A 17,366-nucleotide genomic window follows, 5' to 3' on the forward strand; every position below is an offset into this window, starting at 1 on the left:
TACATTCTCTCCGTCAAGTGGAAGCTTTTGAAAAGCTTTTCGGTTTATAAAACCCGCTGAGCGGTGAAACCCAAAGGCAAAAAAGTAAAAATTTTATGATAAATTTTTCATGTCGCAGCTTTTGCGGAGCTTTTTGAACTTTTTGAAATATTATAGACGTTAAGAGTAAAAAATTATTTGCAACATATTTATACTATTCGAGTGATTATATTTAATATAATTTATATATATATAATAATATATATAATAATATATTTATATTTATAAAAGGCTTGGTGATCAAATTTCCAAAAGCTTATGAGTTTTTTTGAGAGAATTGCGGTGTGCATATTAATGGAAAAAATTACAAATAGATATAATCTCAGGGCTTGCTCTATTTGTACAATGTCATAGCAGTTCCACGATGTTCTTAGAAAAACCGCCATTAATATCTCAAAGTCAACAATCATCGGAATGGAGAAAAAACACTACGCCAAAGCCGCTCGAAAACGGCCGGAATTATGAAAGAACAGTTCATGGATTTTACATGATGATAAAGCACCATCGCATCGAGCCACGGATGTGATCAAGTTTAAAGCCAAAACGCAATGAATACCATCGATCAACCACCTTGTTCATAAAACAAAATTCGCTAAAGGAGCTACTACTACGAAGATTGGAAAATCGTAGGCAAAGTACATTACATTTGGTGGGGATTACTTTGAAGGCAAAAAAAAAAATATTGATGAATAATAAAATACCATATTTTGCTTTTATTGACAATTTTCAGGTACTTTTAAAATAACATAAAATAGAGTTTCCTCTACATATATTCTTAGAAAACCGCCAATAATATCTCGAAAAATGTTCTATATATTTTATTTAAAAAAATATATATCTTAAGATTTTACTCCAGAAAATCAGAAGAAATTGTAACAGTCTGATCGATGGTCTATTTAATAGAGTTATCTTAACTCAAATCCATAATATTAGAAAATTCAGAAAGTTCTTGGTTAATTAATTTGTTTTCCTAAGTCAGATTCAGGGACTCAACCAGAGAAATTTGGACCAGTGTAAAAAGTTTATTGTAAAAACAAAGTTTTTATGGCAGATCTGTGTGTTTCTCGGAAAGCTAAGCATATAAACTCGTAAAGAAAAACCTCGTAAAGAATATTTTATGTTTCTTAGAACGTTGTGCAACCTTATCATAGTTGTTTTTATTGTAATGAAGTTAGATGGAAAAAATATCTTTTTCTAAATAAATCCCATTTTCAGCATTGTTTAAGCAATTGAACGAAATTTTATTTTAATTCTTGTGTCGCTTTCATAATTATTTTCTCCGATCCTTTATATCATATACTAATCATCCGCATCTTTTGTGCTTATGTATATATGTATTATATATTGTAATATACCATGCATGGAATTATTATTGTTTTATAACTCTGAATAAAAATAGAAAGTATTTATATAGTTAATTTTGCTAACAGTACTTTTAAGATATTCAGTTTTTTACTTTTCGCTATCCACACATTTAAGTTAGAAACAATCGTAGCGGCTGCAATCCTGACGGCGCCGTTAACCTTTATATAGCCTCGGTGGCGCAGTAGGCAGCGCGTAAGTCTCATAATCTTAAGGTCGTGAGTTCGAGCCTCACCCGGGGCAGTCAGTTTTTTGTTAATTGTATTTTTATTTTTTGTAATTTGAAATTCAATTATTTGGTTAAATTATCGTTACTTTTTGTGTATTTATTTATTTTTTTTTATAAAAAAATAATTTATAATTTTATATAAACACTGTTTTCAAAGTAGGTGAGGAAATTTGCTCCGAAACTGACTAGAAATTTTCACACGACATTTCATATATACATACATATACTATTTTCCATGGTGAGAGACGCCCCCTTTTGATGACATATAGAGTTACCTTACAATATTTATTAAAATATCAGTGAATTGTATATACCTATACTACACAGAATCATCTCAACTATATAGATTGCACACTGTACTATTACAGACATTATCTGAGTTAATATGTAATATTTTGATTTCCGACTGTGTTCCAAACTTACTTACACCATCCTGCGTTTCAACACAGGCAAGTTAATTAATATCACATACATCTCTTTTAATTTTTTCAGTACTGACAGTTCTCCTTTTCAAATAACATTGCATGTCGCTAGTTACATACATATAAAGAAACAAAAACAACAACCAAAAAAATATGCAAAGAAATTTTTAATCTCAATTTTGCCATTTCCCACACTCTTTTGCTGCATAAATGCTTACATATTTACGTATAAGCACCAATAACGGTATAAAAGTTTCCAGCTAAACGAAATCTGTTTCAACAAGCTTAGAGATTTGATTTGATTCGATATGTTTCCCTCTTTTTCGTTTTTTTTTTTGAAAATGTTGAACTTTTTATTAAGATTTTTTCAGCAAACAGTTGCTATATCACTTTTCATTAAGCATACGTAGATGCATGCGAAATAACCTCACAATTTGAACTGCGAATGAATATTTTGGAAAACTATTTTCAGCTACGCCAACGAACATACATTAATATTTGCGTTTGTATCATATTTCCGGCTGATGTAGTTAGTGAACTAAAATCACTTTCAATAAAAATACCGCAGGACAAATTGCATACCCACACACACACATATGCATTTGCATGCCATGACACGTAAAAGATAAAGTCAACATACAATTCATATTTGCTTATTGAGTAGCCGGATATGGGTTAGGCGGGGCATGTGTGAGTGTTGTGATAGTATACATATGTGGGATTGTACTCCCACATACAATCCCATTTGTCCATTTTTATACCATGAACAGGGTATATTAGGTTTGCCACGATGTTTTTAAGACTCAGAAGGAACGTCGGAGACTCAATGACCAGCTGAGTCACTTTAGCCCTGTTCGTCTTCATATTCGTCAACTAGTCCCAGTTTTCAAGATATTAGTGTGAAATTTTGAACACGTTTTTTCTTTGCATGAAGCTACTCATTTGTTGGAACTGCCGATATCGGACCACTATAGCATATAGCAGTCAGAACGATTAAAATCAACACCTTGTACCGAAAACTTTTAATTTGACAAGATATTTTCAGGAAATTTTGCATGGCTTGTTTTAAAATAGAACGCTGCAATCTACGAATAGGGGATCTGAATTTGAAAATTACACAGATAGTTAATCAGCATTTCCACCAGTGCTAGTAAGTTTTGGACTACTGTCAAGACCTTGTCAAATCCTAAGAGACATGACAACCTAGTTGAAATTCAATTCAATAGTCATGCCTCCTTGGACCCAAAAAAGTACGCGAGCAACTTTAGCTAGCAGTTCACACTGCTCCCTTCGACAGATAAGGCCAAACCATGGGTTACCCGACGACTGCGCAAAATGCCAAAGTACTGCGCGCCACTTACTTTCATCGGTGTTAAATCATCTCAGTTGAATTAAATATACCGATGCTTAAGCATCTAAGCTCGACGAGAGTAAGCTTTCTAACCAAGGTCTTCAATCTGCTGCTGACCACTCTTCGAATACCCGATGTGTGGAAAGTCGGACGAGTGGTCCCGCTAACCAAGGGTAGTCTTATCGTCCGAAAGCAAATGGCACAGCTGTGATGGCACAGCACTTAGCGTCATAAACGCCCAAATAGTTCATGGCCGAAATTAATAGGCACGTTGTGAAAGGACGATCCTCGATGCTTTGGATTTGTCTAAAACTTTTGACACAGTCAATCACACAACACTACTTCAGGACAAAGAACAATCTCCTGTTACTAATTACTTCTAAATTTCGAGACTCCCTCAACCAGCAGACGGAACTTCGAACGCTCGCTGATTGCTGGATATTGACGTCGAATAATTGAAGCGATGGCATGCGCTCAAAAGTAAACAACTATTTCTCCTTTTTTTCTCCCTTCTTCACTGCAAGGAGACTCTCCCCCACTTAATCTACAGCGACCATATTCAAAAACTGGCAGAAGGAGATTCTGGATACTGTAGCAGGTTAAACTCCTGCTTATCCAGAACCGACATACCTCGCGCTCGAGCTCGAGTTACCACGAGAGTGTTGAGTGAACTTCGCGCAACTTCATTCTGAATCGACCATACCCTACGAACTCCACTTATCTCACACCCTTCGTCTTATGGTCCGATCGAAATAGCACGTTTCCTGGGCCTATAGCGGATTATAACGGGTTTTTCAATAAGAATTAAATTTTATATTCCTGTGAAAGTACATTCGATGCCATTATGTATGGAACTCGAATTCTTTTGCATGGCCACCACGGGCACACTTTCAGAAGTCCAGACTCTAAACCCAATTTTCGACGGTTTTCAAGCATTAATCGGACGATGCTGCTGCAATTTCTCGTTCGATATTCTACTGAAGTTCATCAATCGTCGCTGGCCATAGCTACATCAATAGCTTTACAGTAAATACATAGTCTAACGGCATCAAATCGCACGACCGAGGAGGCCAATTGATTGAGCCGTGAGATAAAACGTTTACCAAACTTGGTTTTCAATAAATCGATTGTGACATTCGCTGTGTGGCTTATGGCGCCGCTCTGTTGCAACCACATATTGTCCAAGACCATATCATCAATCGGGGAAAAAATATTCGGTTATCATTGAGCGGTAGCGATTCCCATTCACAATAACGTGCCAGTCTTGATCATCACGGAAAAAGTACGGCCCAATGACGCCGCCGGCCCATAAACCGCACAAAACCGTAACGTTTTCGGGATGTTATGGTGACTCATGAAGTACGTGCGGATTGCTGTCTAAGCAATAACGCATAATATGCTTATTAACGAAGCCATTCAACTTAAAATGAGCCTCATCGCTGAAGTTGATTTTTCGATGAAAATCCGGATCAATTTCAAGTTGTTGCTCAGCTCAATTGACGAACATACGACGATTCTGATGGTCAAGTGCCATTTGTCTTACGGCAATTTGATCTTGCAAGGATATAGGCCAAAATGTTTTAACAAAATTTGCTACAACGACGTCACAGAAATGCCCAACGCTTGAGAACAACATATAAGAGACTGATTTGGGTCTTCCACAATTGATGCGCTAGCGGCTGCAATATTCTCGACACTACCGTCACTTCTTTGTCTCATTGGCTCGGGAATATTTTGTACAGTGCCCGTGGATTGAAATTATTCCACTAGATGCTCAATTGTTGATCTGACCGGACGATTATGACGAGGATAAATTGGACGTAGCGCTCTTAAAGTTGAGGCCACTGACTCCGAATTTCGGTGATAAATGTTAATAACTTGGCAAACTTTACTGAAGGGAAATGTTAAATGAGTTTGCTGTCCCTATCGGTCCACTTTTGTACCATACAAACTAATCAATAAAAAACTTCAAAAAGAGCTTTTAATACCGTTTTTTCTTATAAACAAAGCACCTGTGAAGGGTATTAAAACTGCGGTGCAAGCGAAGTTGACGTTTTTAGTAAAAATAAAGTCAACGTTACACGCTCATTGGAAGCGGACAAGACACACACAAGCATCACTGAACAAAATACATGCAATTACATACTGGTACACACATACAAACACTATTTTTATATCAAATTTGATCTACTCATATATATATATATATGTATATGTGTAAGTATGTATGTGTGTACAGTTAAATTTTGCGCAGTCAAAGCGCACTTCCTGCCTGTCTGCGCAATGGAGATTGAATTTTAATTGAACTTCCCGGATAATCTCAGCTCAGGCGTTGGATCAAAAGCGCACACCAATACACACACACACATATGAGCACATATTAAATGGCATGTAAGGCGAATTCCACTGCCAAACGTGCAATTACAACAAAAATATAGAAAAAGTCAAAACTGGAAAAAAAGTATTGCATTTGCAACAGCTGTGCTCACGCTCTACAATACTCGCTTAACAATCACACACATACATAAATACAAGCGCACATACGTACATACAAGCCCACATTAGTGCATATAAGTAAGCGCGGAACGTGTGTTGGGTGCATCGTCGAGTGCATAAATTTGTTCATCTGCCAAATACACGAGCACTTGTGCTGCCAGCTTGAAATTACAGTTGAGTTCGAAGTGCATAGATTTCACCATAAACGAGCGCGTATTGAAGTATGAAGTTGAGAGGATTGCCGAGTGCTGAATTTCAAGCATATACATACATACAAACAAACATTCATATATGCATACATTATGGTGAGCACCATGAAGTGCGTTAGCGTTTTGAAGTTCATCGCTGTGCTGTCGAACAAATTTGAACTAAATTTGAATTTCCAATAAGAATAAGATTATCCGAATCAGTTGGTAACGATTCTTTATTAAGAATATTTAGTAGAAAATTTAAAAAATATTTTGAAATTTTTAGTATTCTGTCACGCTGAGCGATCAGCCATCTAACCTTACCGAAACTAGTATTGGAAACATTATTTAATCGATATTTCAAACTGAGGATCGAAAGATGATCAAGTTGCAAGTGCAGTTCCATACTAGATTTAGCACACCAGTTCCTAAAAAGTAACGTTATTGTATGATTGATTAAAGCTTTTTCGCCCCTCGGGTTTTTTTGATTTTTTACTAAATAATTTTAAATGAGGAATTTCGCCAAAGCCAGGTCCTTCTCCACCTGATACTTCCAACGGAATGGAGGTTTTCCTTTTCCTCTGCTTCCTCTGGCGGGTACTTGTTCAGTAACAAAAACGTCAGCCTCGAAATCCAACGCAGAATATCTCTTGCCAACAGGTGCTACTTCGGACTAAGTAGACAAAAACAAAAATCTATAAGTCAAATTAAAATTAATTTAATATGGTGCAGAGGCATGGACGATGCTAACATCTGATGAGTCGACGTTGCGAGTTTTTGAGAGAAAAGTTCTGCGAAAGATTGCGTTGCCACGGCAAATATTGCATTCGATGGAACGATGAGCTGCATGGGAAATACGACGACATTGACATAAATAACTAAAACACACGTTAACTTCAACCGAACCGGGGCTCTAATACTCCGCACAGGGGCACTTCTTATGGCATAAGTGGGTCTATAGAGATCTTTATTTATTTTGATTCGAGTAATGAGCAGCTTCTTTTCACAACCTTTTTTTACACTTGAGGTCAATGACCCTATTGTTTATATTTTATCGTTTTTAGTGACCCCTTTGTTCACATTTAATTTAACCAATTCCATAACCTTAGTTTACCTTTAGTTAAGTCGACAACCTTTGTTTACATTGTGTCCTTTTTGCTTACATCTTACCGTGGTCATTGACACCTTTCTTTACATTTTATGAAGTCAATGACTCTTTTATTTACATTTAGTCAAGTCAACAACCTTTACATACATTTAGCGAAGTCAAGCCAAGGAAAATTTTCCTTATATGAAATCTAAAAAATAAAAAAATTTTACTGCAATAGTTGAGTTCAGGTTATAAATGAACAATTAGGAAAAATTTTGATTTTTGACAAAATAGCGGCATTCTCAAAAAAAATGCCTTATTGTTAAAAAAATTCAGTGTGGTTAAAAAAGTCAAAATTCCTACACCCTTGATTATCACCTGATAAACCTATCTAAGAAGATCGAGTAAAAATTTTTAGACGAACGGTCTAGCCAATCCGAAGAAAATTTTTTCTTAAAACAGTCTTTCGAGATAAACGTGTTTAAAGTTTTAACACTTCTTCTTCTTTACTGGGGTAGACACCACTTACGCGATTATAGCCGAGTTAACAACAGGCCCATTACACTAGGTTGAACAAATTTTACAAAACATCCTTGACTAAATAAAAAAAGCGGTCCGCTTTAGTTACATAGACCAGACTACCATGAGAATTGATGAGTATTAAGTCGACAAAATTAATTTTTGGACCAGATTTTTAGATTAGATAATTTTAGAAAACAAAAATCAACAAAAAATCATTTAGATGAAAAAATAATTCACGTGGTCGAGAAGAGAAGAGAGGAAAACTGTTTAGCTCGATTTCCCCAAAACTGCGAGACCTATAGAAAATAGTTATATGCTAGAGTTGTAGGTAATAAAAAAATCTAAAACTTTTATATAAAGACCTTTTATATACAATCTTAAAATTTATGAAAAAATTTGAAATATCCAAGTTTTTGGGTTTTTCATTTTTATCTTCCACAAAAGAAATTTTCTGCCACGAAATTTAGTGTAAACTTAACTTCTTATGTCCCAAACACACGGTACTTTTTAATGTAAAAAATTAAGGAGAAACCCTAAATTTCAATAAAAATTATAAATTCAAAATATCAAATTGTTTTTAAAGTCAGTAGGCTTTATGTTTATGGAAATCTGTACTTTTAGATGGTATAAAAAATACTTACATACATACATATATGTACATATACTAAATTTTCCCAGAAAACGCCAAACAACAACTGAGGCATATAGTCTAAGAAGATCGAGTTAAGCGTTGACATATACAAGGTCTGTCGCAAAAGAAACAGAACTGTTAAAAAAAACAACAAAACATTAATACTTTTCAAAAGTTATATTTTTTTATTCAAAGTATTTTCCTTGTGCTTCGATACAGCGTTTAGCTCGGTCAATTAGCATTTCAAATGAGTGTTTAAGGTCATTTTTCGGAATGCTCTTGAGAATATCGGTCGTCGCCTTTTGGATAGCTGAAATGTCGTGAAACCAGTGCCTTTTCATGGGCAAATGCATTTTTCCAAATAGGTAAAAATCACAGGGTGCCAGATCAGGTGAGTAGGGTGAGTGATTAATGGTTAATATGGAGTTTTTTGTCAAAAAATCAGTGACAAGCGTCGACCGATGACACGGCGCAATATCATGCAACAGGCGCCAGGACCCTGCCTATCAGTATTGTGGTCGAGCACGACGAATGCGTGACAAATGACGCTTCCTAACACCAAGGTAAAGCATTAATCGTTTGGCTAGGTGGGATGAACTCTCGGTATACAATACCCTCGGAATCGTAAAAACAAATCAGCATTGTCTTTATTTTTGACTTCTGAAGACGACTTTTTTTCGGTGATGGGACGTCTGGATGTTTCCATTCGGCACTTTGACGTCTGGTTTCGGGATATATTGAAAGCACCACGTTTCATCACCAGTTACAATCGAATATTTGTAGTTTATGTCCTATCTCGACTCCTTAATCAAATCCTTACAAAGTTGGATTCGTAGCAATTTTTGCTCTTCAGTCAATTTGTGCGGAACAAACTTGGAGCACACCTTCCGTAGACCCAATTTATCTATCAAAATGCGATGAATGGAGTCTTTGGTGAATAATGATTCCTGCACTTTTTCAATATTGTTTTAGGTAATCACTGATTTTGGCCGCCCCGACTTCTGATCGTCACAGAGGTCCTCACGACCTTCTTGGAATCGCTTAAACCACTCATGCACATTACTACGGGATAGGCACTGATCACCATAAACTTTTTTCATCATTTGAAATGTTTCAGTAAACGTTTTCCCAAGTTTAAAACAAAATTTAATATTTGCTCTTTGCATTTTACGACCGATGACTAAAAGCTGCTGTCACTTTTTGATCGATAACATCGATTGTAGTTATCCAATTGTCCTACAACTTTTACGAAATATCAACAAGAAATCAAACTTTTTATTTCATATACCCACCAATAGGTGGCACCAACAGAAACAGTTATATTTAAAAAGTTCTGTTTCTTTGCGACAGACCTAGTATTTATACACTCAAACGGAGGCAATAATAAAGCTTTGTATAAAAGTAGTTCAGTAGTAAAAATGCTTTGAATATATGACATTGTTAAGGCCTTTTACTTTAATAAAAAGATTTCAGTTAAAGTTTGTATCCGCGGCATTTCTTTAGTCTCAATTGCTCTCTCAATTTGCTAAAATCCTTTTTTAAATTAAACATTTTAACTGATGAGCAGGTAATTCGAGAATAAGAAGTTTAAAGCATGACAAAATAATTGATATTCCTCTTTTTATAAAAAAAATTGATGTTAATGTTTTTAAAGAGATAGGGCGATAAAGTCAGGTAATTAGAATTCGGTAAAAAAAAAGAAAATGAAGTAAGCCTGCTGCGTTCTTTTCGGATCAGGGAGTAACGATACATCAACCAATCTCCTATCACTTATTCCTTCATCCTTAGAACTTCCAAAGCAGGAAAAAACGTGAAATATATATAGAAACAATATTATATAATTTTATACACTCATACCGTTAGTGGCGATAATATCGATTTACATGGATAATATACAAGTATATGACAAGATACACAAGTAGTTGTAGGTAATCGAATTGCGTACGCATTAAGGCGCTTTCTTTTCTTGCAATATCCTTTGAATTTCCATTTCCGGCGCGCAAAGCTGCCACATACACATTGCTAAATACACAGACATCCTTATTGTATATATATATATACGTATATTATACGTGCCGCATGCTTGAGTAGCTCCGTCAGTACATTATACAGGTGTAACTCATCCTAGTGTCGGCCACCTTGTCTGCAAACGCTTTTGCATTCCAATTGCATTTATCACTCCAAGACTAAGAGACGTGTGCTCATGCTTTGAAAACTCACCAGACCCAGAGTAAACTTTAATCTTGACATTCAACGAACTTTCAATTATTGTATAGTTTTTATTCGACATTCGTATGTGCCCATAAGTTCAACATAATAATAGACTCTCCAACCGCCTTCATTGTCTTTAAATTACACACAAATTTCTTTGTGAACGAACCAACATACTTACAGCCAAATATATTAAATTAAATAATTTCAATTCATAAATTAAATAATCCATGTGGATTCATCCATAAATCTTACATCGTTTCAGTAAATTTTCATTTTTTACTGCCATCATAATTCATACTAATTGCTGCCAATTAAAACTTCACTTTGTATAATTATTCAAACTGCTTGCATATTCTCTCTTCTTAGGCCAAACAGTTTCGGCATAAATTTACTGCTTGAAAAGAGCGCATGGAATAATGAATTTCGTCCCATAAATCAATAATAAATGATAAATTTTACTTACACATTCGGTAATTTACTTAGTTAGAGAATTAGTGACATCTATGGAATGCCGATATTACTCGAATTCTGCATGCAACAAAATGTAATTAAATAAAACGAAGTTATTATGCAATTAAACATGGTAATCCTGGCACTGCAATCAAGCGAAAACTTTGCGACAGCGGAAGAATGAGCTTTGCTTTGTGGGAATCAACTGCTTTACAAAATTCTGTAGCAAGAAATGTTAAATATTTAATTGCTTATAGAAAAAATTTAATTTTCTAAGTTTAGTTAGTTGATAAAAGCGATACAGCTAAAGAAGAAGTTTTACAGGGTTGCATTTTTACAAGTTTATTTGATTATCGAGAGCGATTAGAAGCTGGGAAGTAAAGGTGTGATGATGTATTCCTTGAACTACGAATAAATTTATAGAAAAGGTATTGAGTGAGATGACATTTCCTTATGAGTAAATTTATCACAAAGTTTTTAGCCTTTCGAAAACAGAGGGCAAAGTTCCAACTTTATATCTCTACTGAGTTAATTTATTGCTTAATTTCAACTCCTTCAATTCCAAATATCACTTTCATTGCTTAACCTAAGACGACAACAAAAGCGAGACACATAATCTCGCTTCAGATTTTTAAAACGTCTCAGTCGGATACAACTGACTAAATTTTTATACTCTCGAATCATATCGCAACAGAGTACCAATAATATTTGTTCGTAACACCTAGAACTTATTGAGATAGATTCATAAGATTTTCCTAACATTGAACGGTCGAAATCGACTACGCCTATTTCTCATATAACACAATTTTAAATTCCATCCGAGACCCTCAATCTACAAAAAATAAACCAAGCACCAATGAAGACAAAACTTTACAAAAAGAGGGCTCTTAAGGTAAGCCATCTCATAAAGTCGAAATAAGCTTCCAGATATCGAAAATGGGAACCTCAGTTCAGATACCTGACTTTACACCGAAAATGTTGGTTTTTTAGGTCTTTTAGATAAATTAAAGACATTCAGAGAACATCTTTTACTGATAATAAAGTTCCCGTATGTCAAAAATGAGTAAAATCGGTTCTATAGTTTACCTAGCCCCATACGCTTGATATAAGGGTTTTCAAGCTTCCGGTTATCTTTACCCAACTTGCTTTCATATCTTTAACCCAACTTAACTTCGCCTAACATAAAATAACATATGTAGCTTAACTTAGTACTTAACCTAACGTGATTTAACTACATCTCAACTTAGCCCAAACTGGCGTAAATCCTCCCATTTTTCTTTTGATTTTGCAAGTCACCTTTAAGTTAACTTAACGCAACCCAGTACTTAACTTAACGTAACTTAGCATAATTCAACTTAGTACTTAACTTATCCGACAGACGTTATTCAACCTAACTGATTTATGTTTTCTTTTCAGACCTAATGTCCTCAACTTAACTTGATTTAACGTAACCTAATATAACTAAACAAATTACGTAATTTCGCCCAATTTAACTTATCTACATAATTTTTTTTTTTTGATTTTGTAAGTCAACTCCAACTTAACTTAACTTGACTTAATGTAACCCAGTACTTAACTTAACATAACTTAGCATAATTCAACCTAGTACTTAACTTATCCGATAGACGTTATTCAACCTAACTGATTTATATTTTCTGTTCAGACCTTATGTCCTCAACTTAACTTGATTTAACGTAACCTAACACTATTTAACAAAGTACTTAATTTAACGCAGTTTAACTTATCTACATAACCCAATTTAACTTAAACTGAGATAATTCAACCTAAGTGAAATATAACTTAACTTTACGTAACGTAACCTAGCATAACTTAATCTAGTACCTAACCGAACATAATTTAACTTATCTAACTTATGTTATTTAACCTAACTAATTTATTCTTTCATTTCAAACCTTACGTTCTCAACTTAACTTAACTTGACTTAACGTAACTTAATATAACTAAACCCAGTATTTTACGTGCCGCAATTTAATTTAATCTACATAAACCAATTTAACTCAAACTGACGTAATTCAACCTAAGTTTAATATAACTTAACTTAATGTAACATAACCAAACTTAATCTAGTACCTAACCGAACATAATTTAAATTTTCTAACTGACGTTAATCAACCTAATTGATTTATTTTATCTTTTCAAACCTTACGTCCTCAACTTACCTTAACTTTACTTAACGTAACTTAACATACTTTCACACAGTTATACTCAACAAAGCGTAACTATATTCATATGTCTTAATTTAGCCAAACTAATATAGTTTAACCTTATCAAACCTAACCTCGCTAACATAGCTTCAGTTAGTTTAACATAACCCTATATTACCTAACCTAATTTTATCATTCAGCGAATTTTAATTGCATTTTACTTCGCTACTGGCTTTTAATTAAACAATTTCATCTGCAATTGATGTGCTTTCATCCTGATGAAATATGGTAGATACATATATCGTATGCCTGCTGTAGTCATGTGTTCCGACAAAAGCACTCACTCACTCAGCTTATTCCTTTTTGCACTAATTCAATTAGGAAAGCCATGGAAAGTATAATTTTCTAATCCTCATTGGCTTGGCAGTAAACTGTCCATTAACTTGTTTCAAAAACAACACAGCAGGCCCACAATCTCTTCAAAATCACTCCCACATACTCTATCTCTCTCTTATTTACTCTCACACCCCTGTATCATTTATGAAAAGTCTGCTATGCTGGCTGTGACCCACCTGACTGGTTGAATCAACACAACTCAACACTCTCCACTAATTTAGTTGTATTTGAATTTGAAAAAGAGTATAATACGTAAGTAAAAAACAACAAAAGCAATAACACAAACAAAAGCTTTTTACACTTCCGTTAATGGTGGCCATTACTATTGTTACAATTCAGCATACAACAACAACTGGTATGGCTAACAAACACCCTTTGCTCCATAGCTAAGCAATTACACTCCCTAACGGTAATCCAATTGTGGCCTCTCATGCGGTGGCGGCGGTAGTAAAGTAAACTATTAGTATTCAATTGCATTATAAGTCGGTGTATAGCCCTAGCCGCAGAAACAGCAACTACAACAATACTGGCTTCAAGCTATATACCGTATATACTCATCGGATGTATAGTATATATAGTTATATAAAGTAAACTCAAATGAAAGCAACACTAACAATGAGCAAACATTTAAATTGTCTGTCCGCAAAAGTTTCAAACGGAAATAATTGTAACTCTAACCGCCACCTGCTCGCTGCTCATTTCTCTCCAAACGCCGCGCGCTCACAGAACCAACAATTTAACTTCCATTTGTAGAGCGGAGCTGATGGTAGCCCTAACTGTAAAATTTATTTGCAATATATATACTATATATGGGTGTGTAAATTAAATAGCAGCACACGAAATGGGCGTGTCCATAGGTCATAAATAAAATTCCAGTCTTTAAAGCGGCTTATTTAGTAGTTAAGATTCGAATTTATTCATAAGTTTGGGTTAGCAATGATTCTAGAGCCAGAATATAAGTATATGTACATGTGTAAATGTCTCTCTCAACTATACGATCCGCTTTTTCTCACCGATTCTACGTGGAAATCGTGAACTGCTCTTTCACTTTCTCAGTTTTACTTGATAGGTCAGGAGTTTGGAGATGTTCGAGATGACCATATATTTCTTTCTTCATAAGATTGGCTTAGCGATGATTCCAGAGTCAGAATATAAATATATGTATGTTCATGTGTATATCTTGGTTTTGGTAGCGACAGAAAGAGTTGAAAGTCTTTGAACGCATGAAAAATCCGGGTCCGTTCCGGTGACGTAGACCCGAATGGGTCTCTCTCAACTCTGCGATCCTCTTTCTCTCACTGATTCTACGTGGGAGTCGTCAACTGCTCTTTCACTTTTTCAGTTTAAATTGATAGATCAGCAGTTTTAAAAAATTCGAAATGACCATATCTTCCAGAAACCAAAATCCCAGATCTATGGTTTTACTCTTGGTTACTCATTATGCTCTGCTAGAATAACTGAGAATCCATTAGATGCAAATCATTACTTCCTTGCTCTTAGGAGGATCTCCACAACCTAGTTTGGGAAGATTTAAGGATTCAAGACACAATGAAATATTGTGCCTATAGAGGTGATCTGTTCAAATATGGACCAGACTGGCAAACGAAAAAATCCCTTTTGTCAATACATGCATGCCGGCAATTAATCCAATTTTCCATAGTCTTGTTATAAACCTCAGCTAGCATCTTCGATAGACTTGTCCTCGGCTGGCGCCTTCAGTGCGTTTCACGAATTTTGAATGCCAATTATTAATCCAATTTTCCATAGACTTGTTATAAACCGTGCCACAGACCTTTAGTGCATTCCACAAATTTTGTTTTTTTTTTTTCAGTTTCGCCACATTTTTAGACCGACATTTACCAGATTGTTGGACAGTCTCTTCACCAGTTATGATGTGTTTGATGAATATACAGGGTTCGTTCGGAAAGTAATAGGACTATGTTTCTTCCGCCGCGACTGTACCTCGGAGCGTGCGCTCAACGACTGGATTCGGTAGAGGGCGTTCCTAGCTAACGAACGAGCGGCTGGTCAGCTGTCTCCGAGCACCTGAAGAGTCAGGACAAACATTTTCCCCCAAGTCCCAATACCTTCCGGACAAACCCTATAACTTAAAACAACCATAAAAATAAATATTTGGTACTATTTAATTTCCTAAACTTCCTGATAACTCCAACAGCGGAAAACAGCCCACCGATACTACAAATTAGGAGGCACCGAACTGGGCTACGCCGAAACCCCAACCCCCTGATGCACACTATTTTCACAAAAAACTTTCATTTAAACTTCGTAAATACAGCCAAATCGATTTTCAACTGACAAAAACTATTAAAACTCCACTGAAATTTAAATAAATGCGCAAATACTGAGGCGTAACCACCTATTTCCGTTTCTGTTCGTTAGCTCGGCTAGCCACCTAATGCACTGAACAATGCCCACCGCGAATTTCACTCTCTACCTAAAAGTAATTCATTTGTGAGTATACATTGCAGTGGTACTTCCCAGGAAGTGCGATGGATATCTAAATAGCTTTTGCTTAGCTTTCAGTTTAGTGATTTTTTTTTCGTTCGACGCAAGCTATTTTCTTCTGCAGTAAAATAAGTGGAATGTGGGCTAACTTTGAATTGAGTACTTGTATAGATGTAAATAGTAAATAGCTCTGTTTATACTGGGTGTACATTTTTTATATATTCCGCAATCAGATATTTGAATGCTAATCGCACACTTAAACTTCCTGTATGTGGTTTATTGCAGAAAAGGTAATCTAAAATCTGTTATGCGGCATAGGCAGTATACATAATGAAGCTCGAACATCTCTGTGCGAATAGCTGACAGATTATATTTAATTAAATTAAATTTAGTAAAAGGTATATTGGAGGATGGAGCCATGTGTAGAAATTCACGCAAGTGAGGAAAGTTCTCTGAGCGCCATTCACTTGGGAGTAGCCAGAAAGGATTCCTTTACGGCGTAAGCAGCTCACGACTTCCGGTCTTATACCAAGTAAGCACTGAAGTGAAGTTCTTCAACATATCGCTGATTTACGCCCCGACGGAAGAAAAGGCCAATGTGACCATAATGCCTTTTATAAGCGCTTGGAGCGCACCTATGAGAACTGCTCGCTTGCTGTCTTCGCTGTTTGGCGCTAATTGCAGATTCCAAGTGTAAACAGGTCCTGGTTTTTCCAACAGATTGGAGGTCTTTCTCTTCTTTTGCTTCCCCCAGCGGGTACTGCATCGAATATTCTCAGAGCTGGAGTGCTTTTATCCATTCGAATAACATGACCTAGCCAGCGTACCCGCTATCTCTGAATTCGCTGAACTATGACAACGTCGTCATATATCTCGTATAGCTCATCGATTCCAACGACTTCGGTATTCGCCATTGCCAATGCGCAAAGGACCATAATTCTTCCGCAGAACCTCTCTCTCGAAAATTCGTAACGCCGATGTGGTCATCGTCCATGCCTCTGCACCATATAGCAGGACGAAAATAATGAGTGATTTAAAGAGTTTCATCTTCGTCCGTCGAGAGAGTACTCTACTACTCAATTTCCTACTCAGTTTGAAGTAGCATCTGTTGGCAAGAGTTATTCTGCGTTGGATTCCGGCTGACGTTGATATTGATGTTAATGCTGCTTTCACGATAGATGAAATTATCTACGACTCCGAAGTTATGACTGTCAACAGTGTCGTGGTCGAGTCAAGTCGCGAGTGCGATGACTGTTTGTTTGATGACAGGAGATATTTCATCTTGTCCTCGTTCACTACCAGACCTATTTGCTTCTCTTCCTTATCCAGTCTGGAGAAAGCAGAA

At 35.8% G+C, this 17,366-nt stretch overlaps 1 non-coding gene across 1 annotated transcript; it reads left to right on the top strand.

Moving 5' to 3' along the window:
- The first annotated feature begins 1,571 nt into the window (after positions 1-1,571).
- Positions 1,572-1,644, top strand: Trnam-cau. The gene has a single exon. It is a non-coding gene; the product is annotated as a tRNA-Met (tRNA).
- Positions 1,645-17,366: the final 15,722 nt, after the last annotated feature.

The sequence above is a fragment of the Bactrocera tryoni genome, chromosome 2, assembly GCF_016617805.1.
Source record: "Bactrocera tryoni isolate S06 chromosome 2, CSIRO_BtryS06_freeze2, whole genome shotgun sequence".
NCBI lineage: Eukaryota > Metazoa > Arthropoda > Insecta > Diptera > Tephritidae > Bactrocera > Bactrocera tryoni.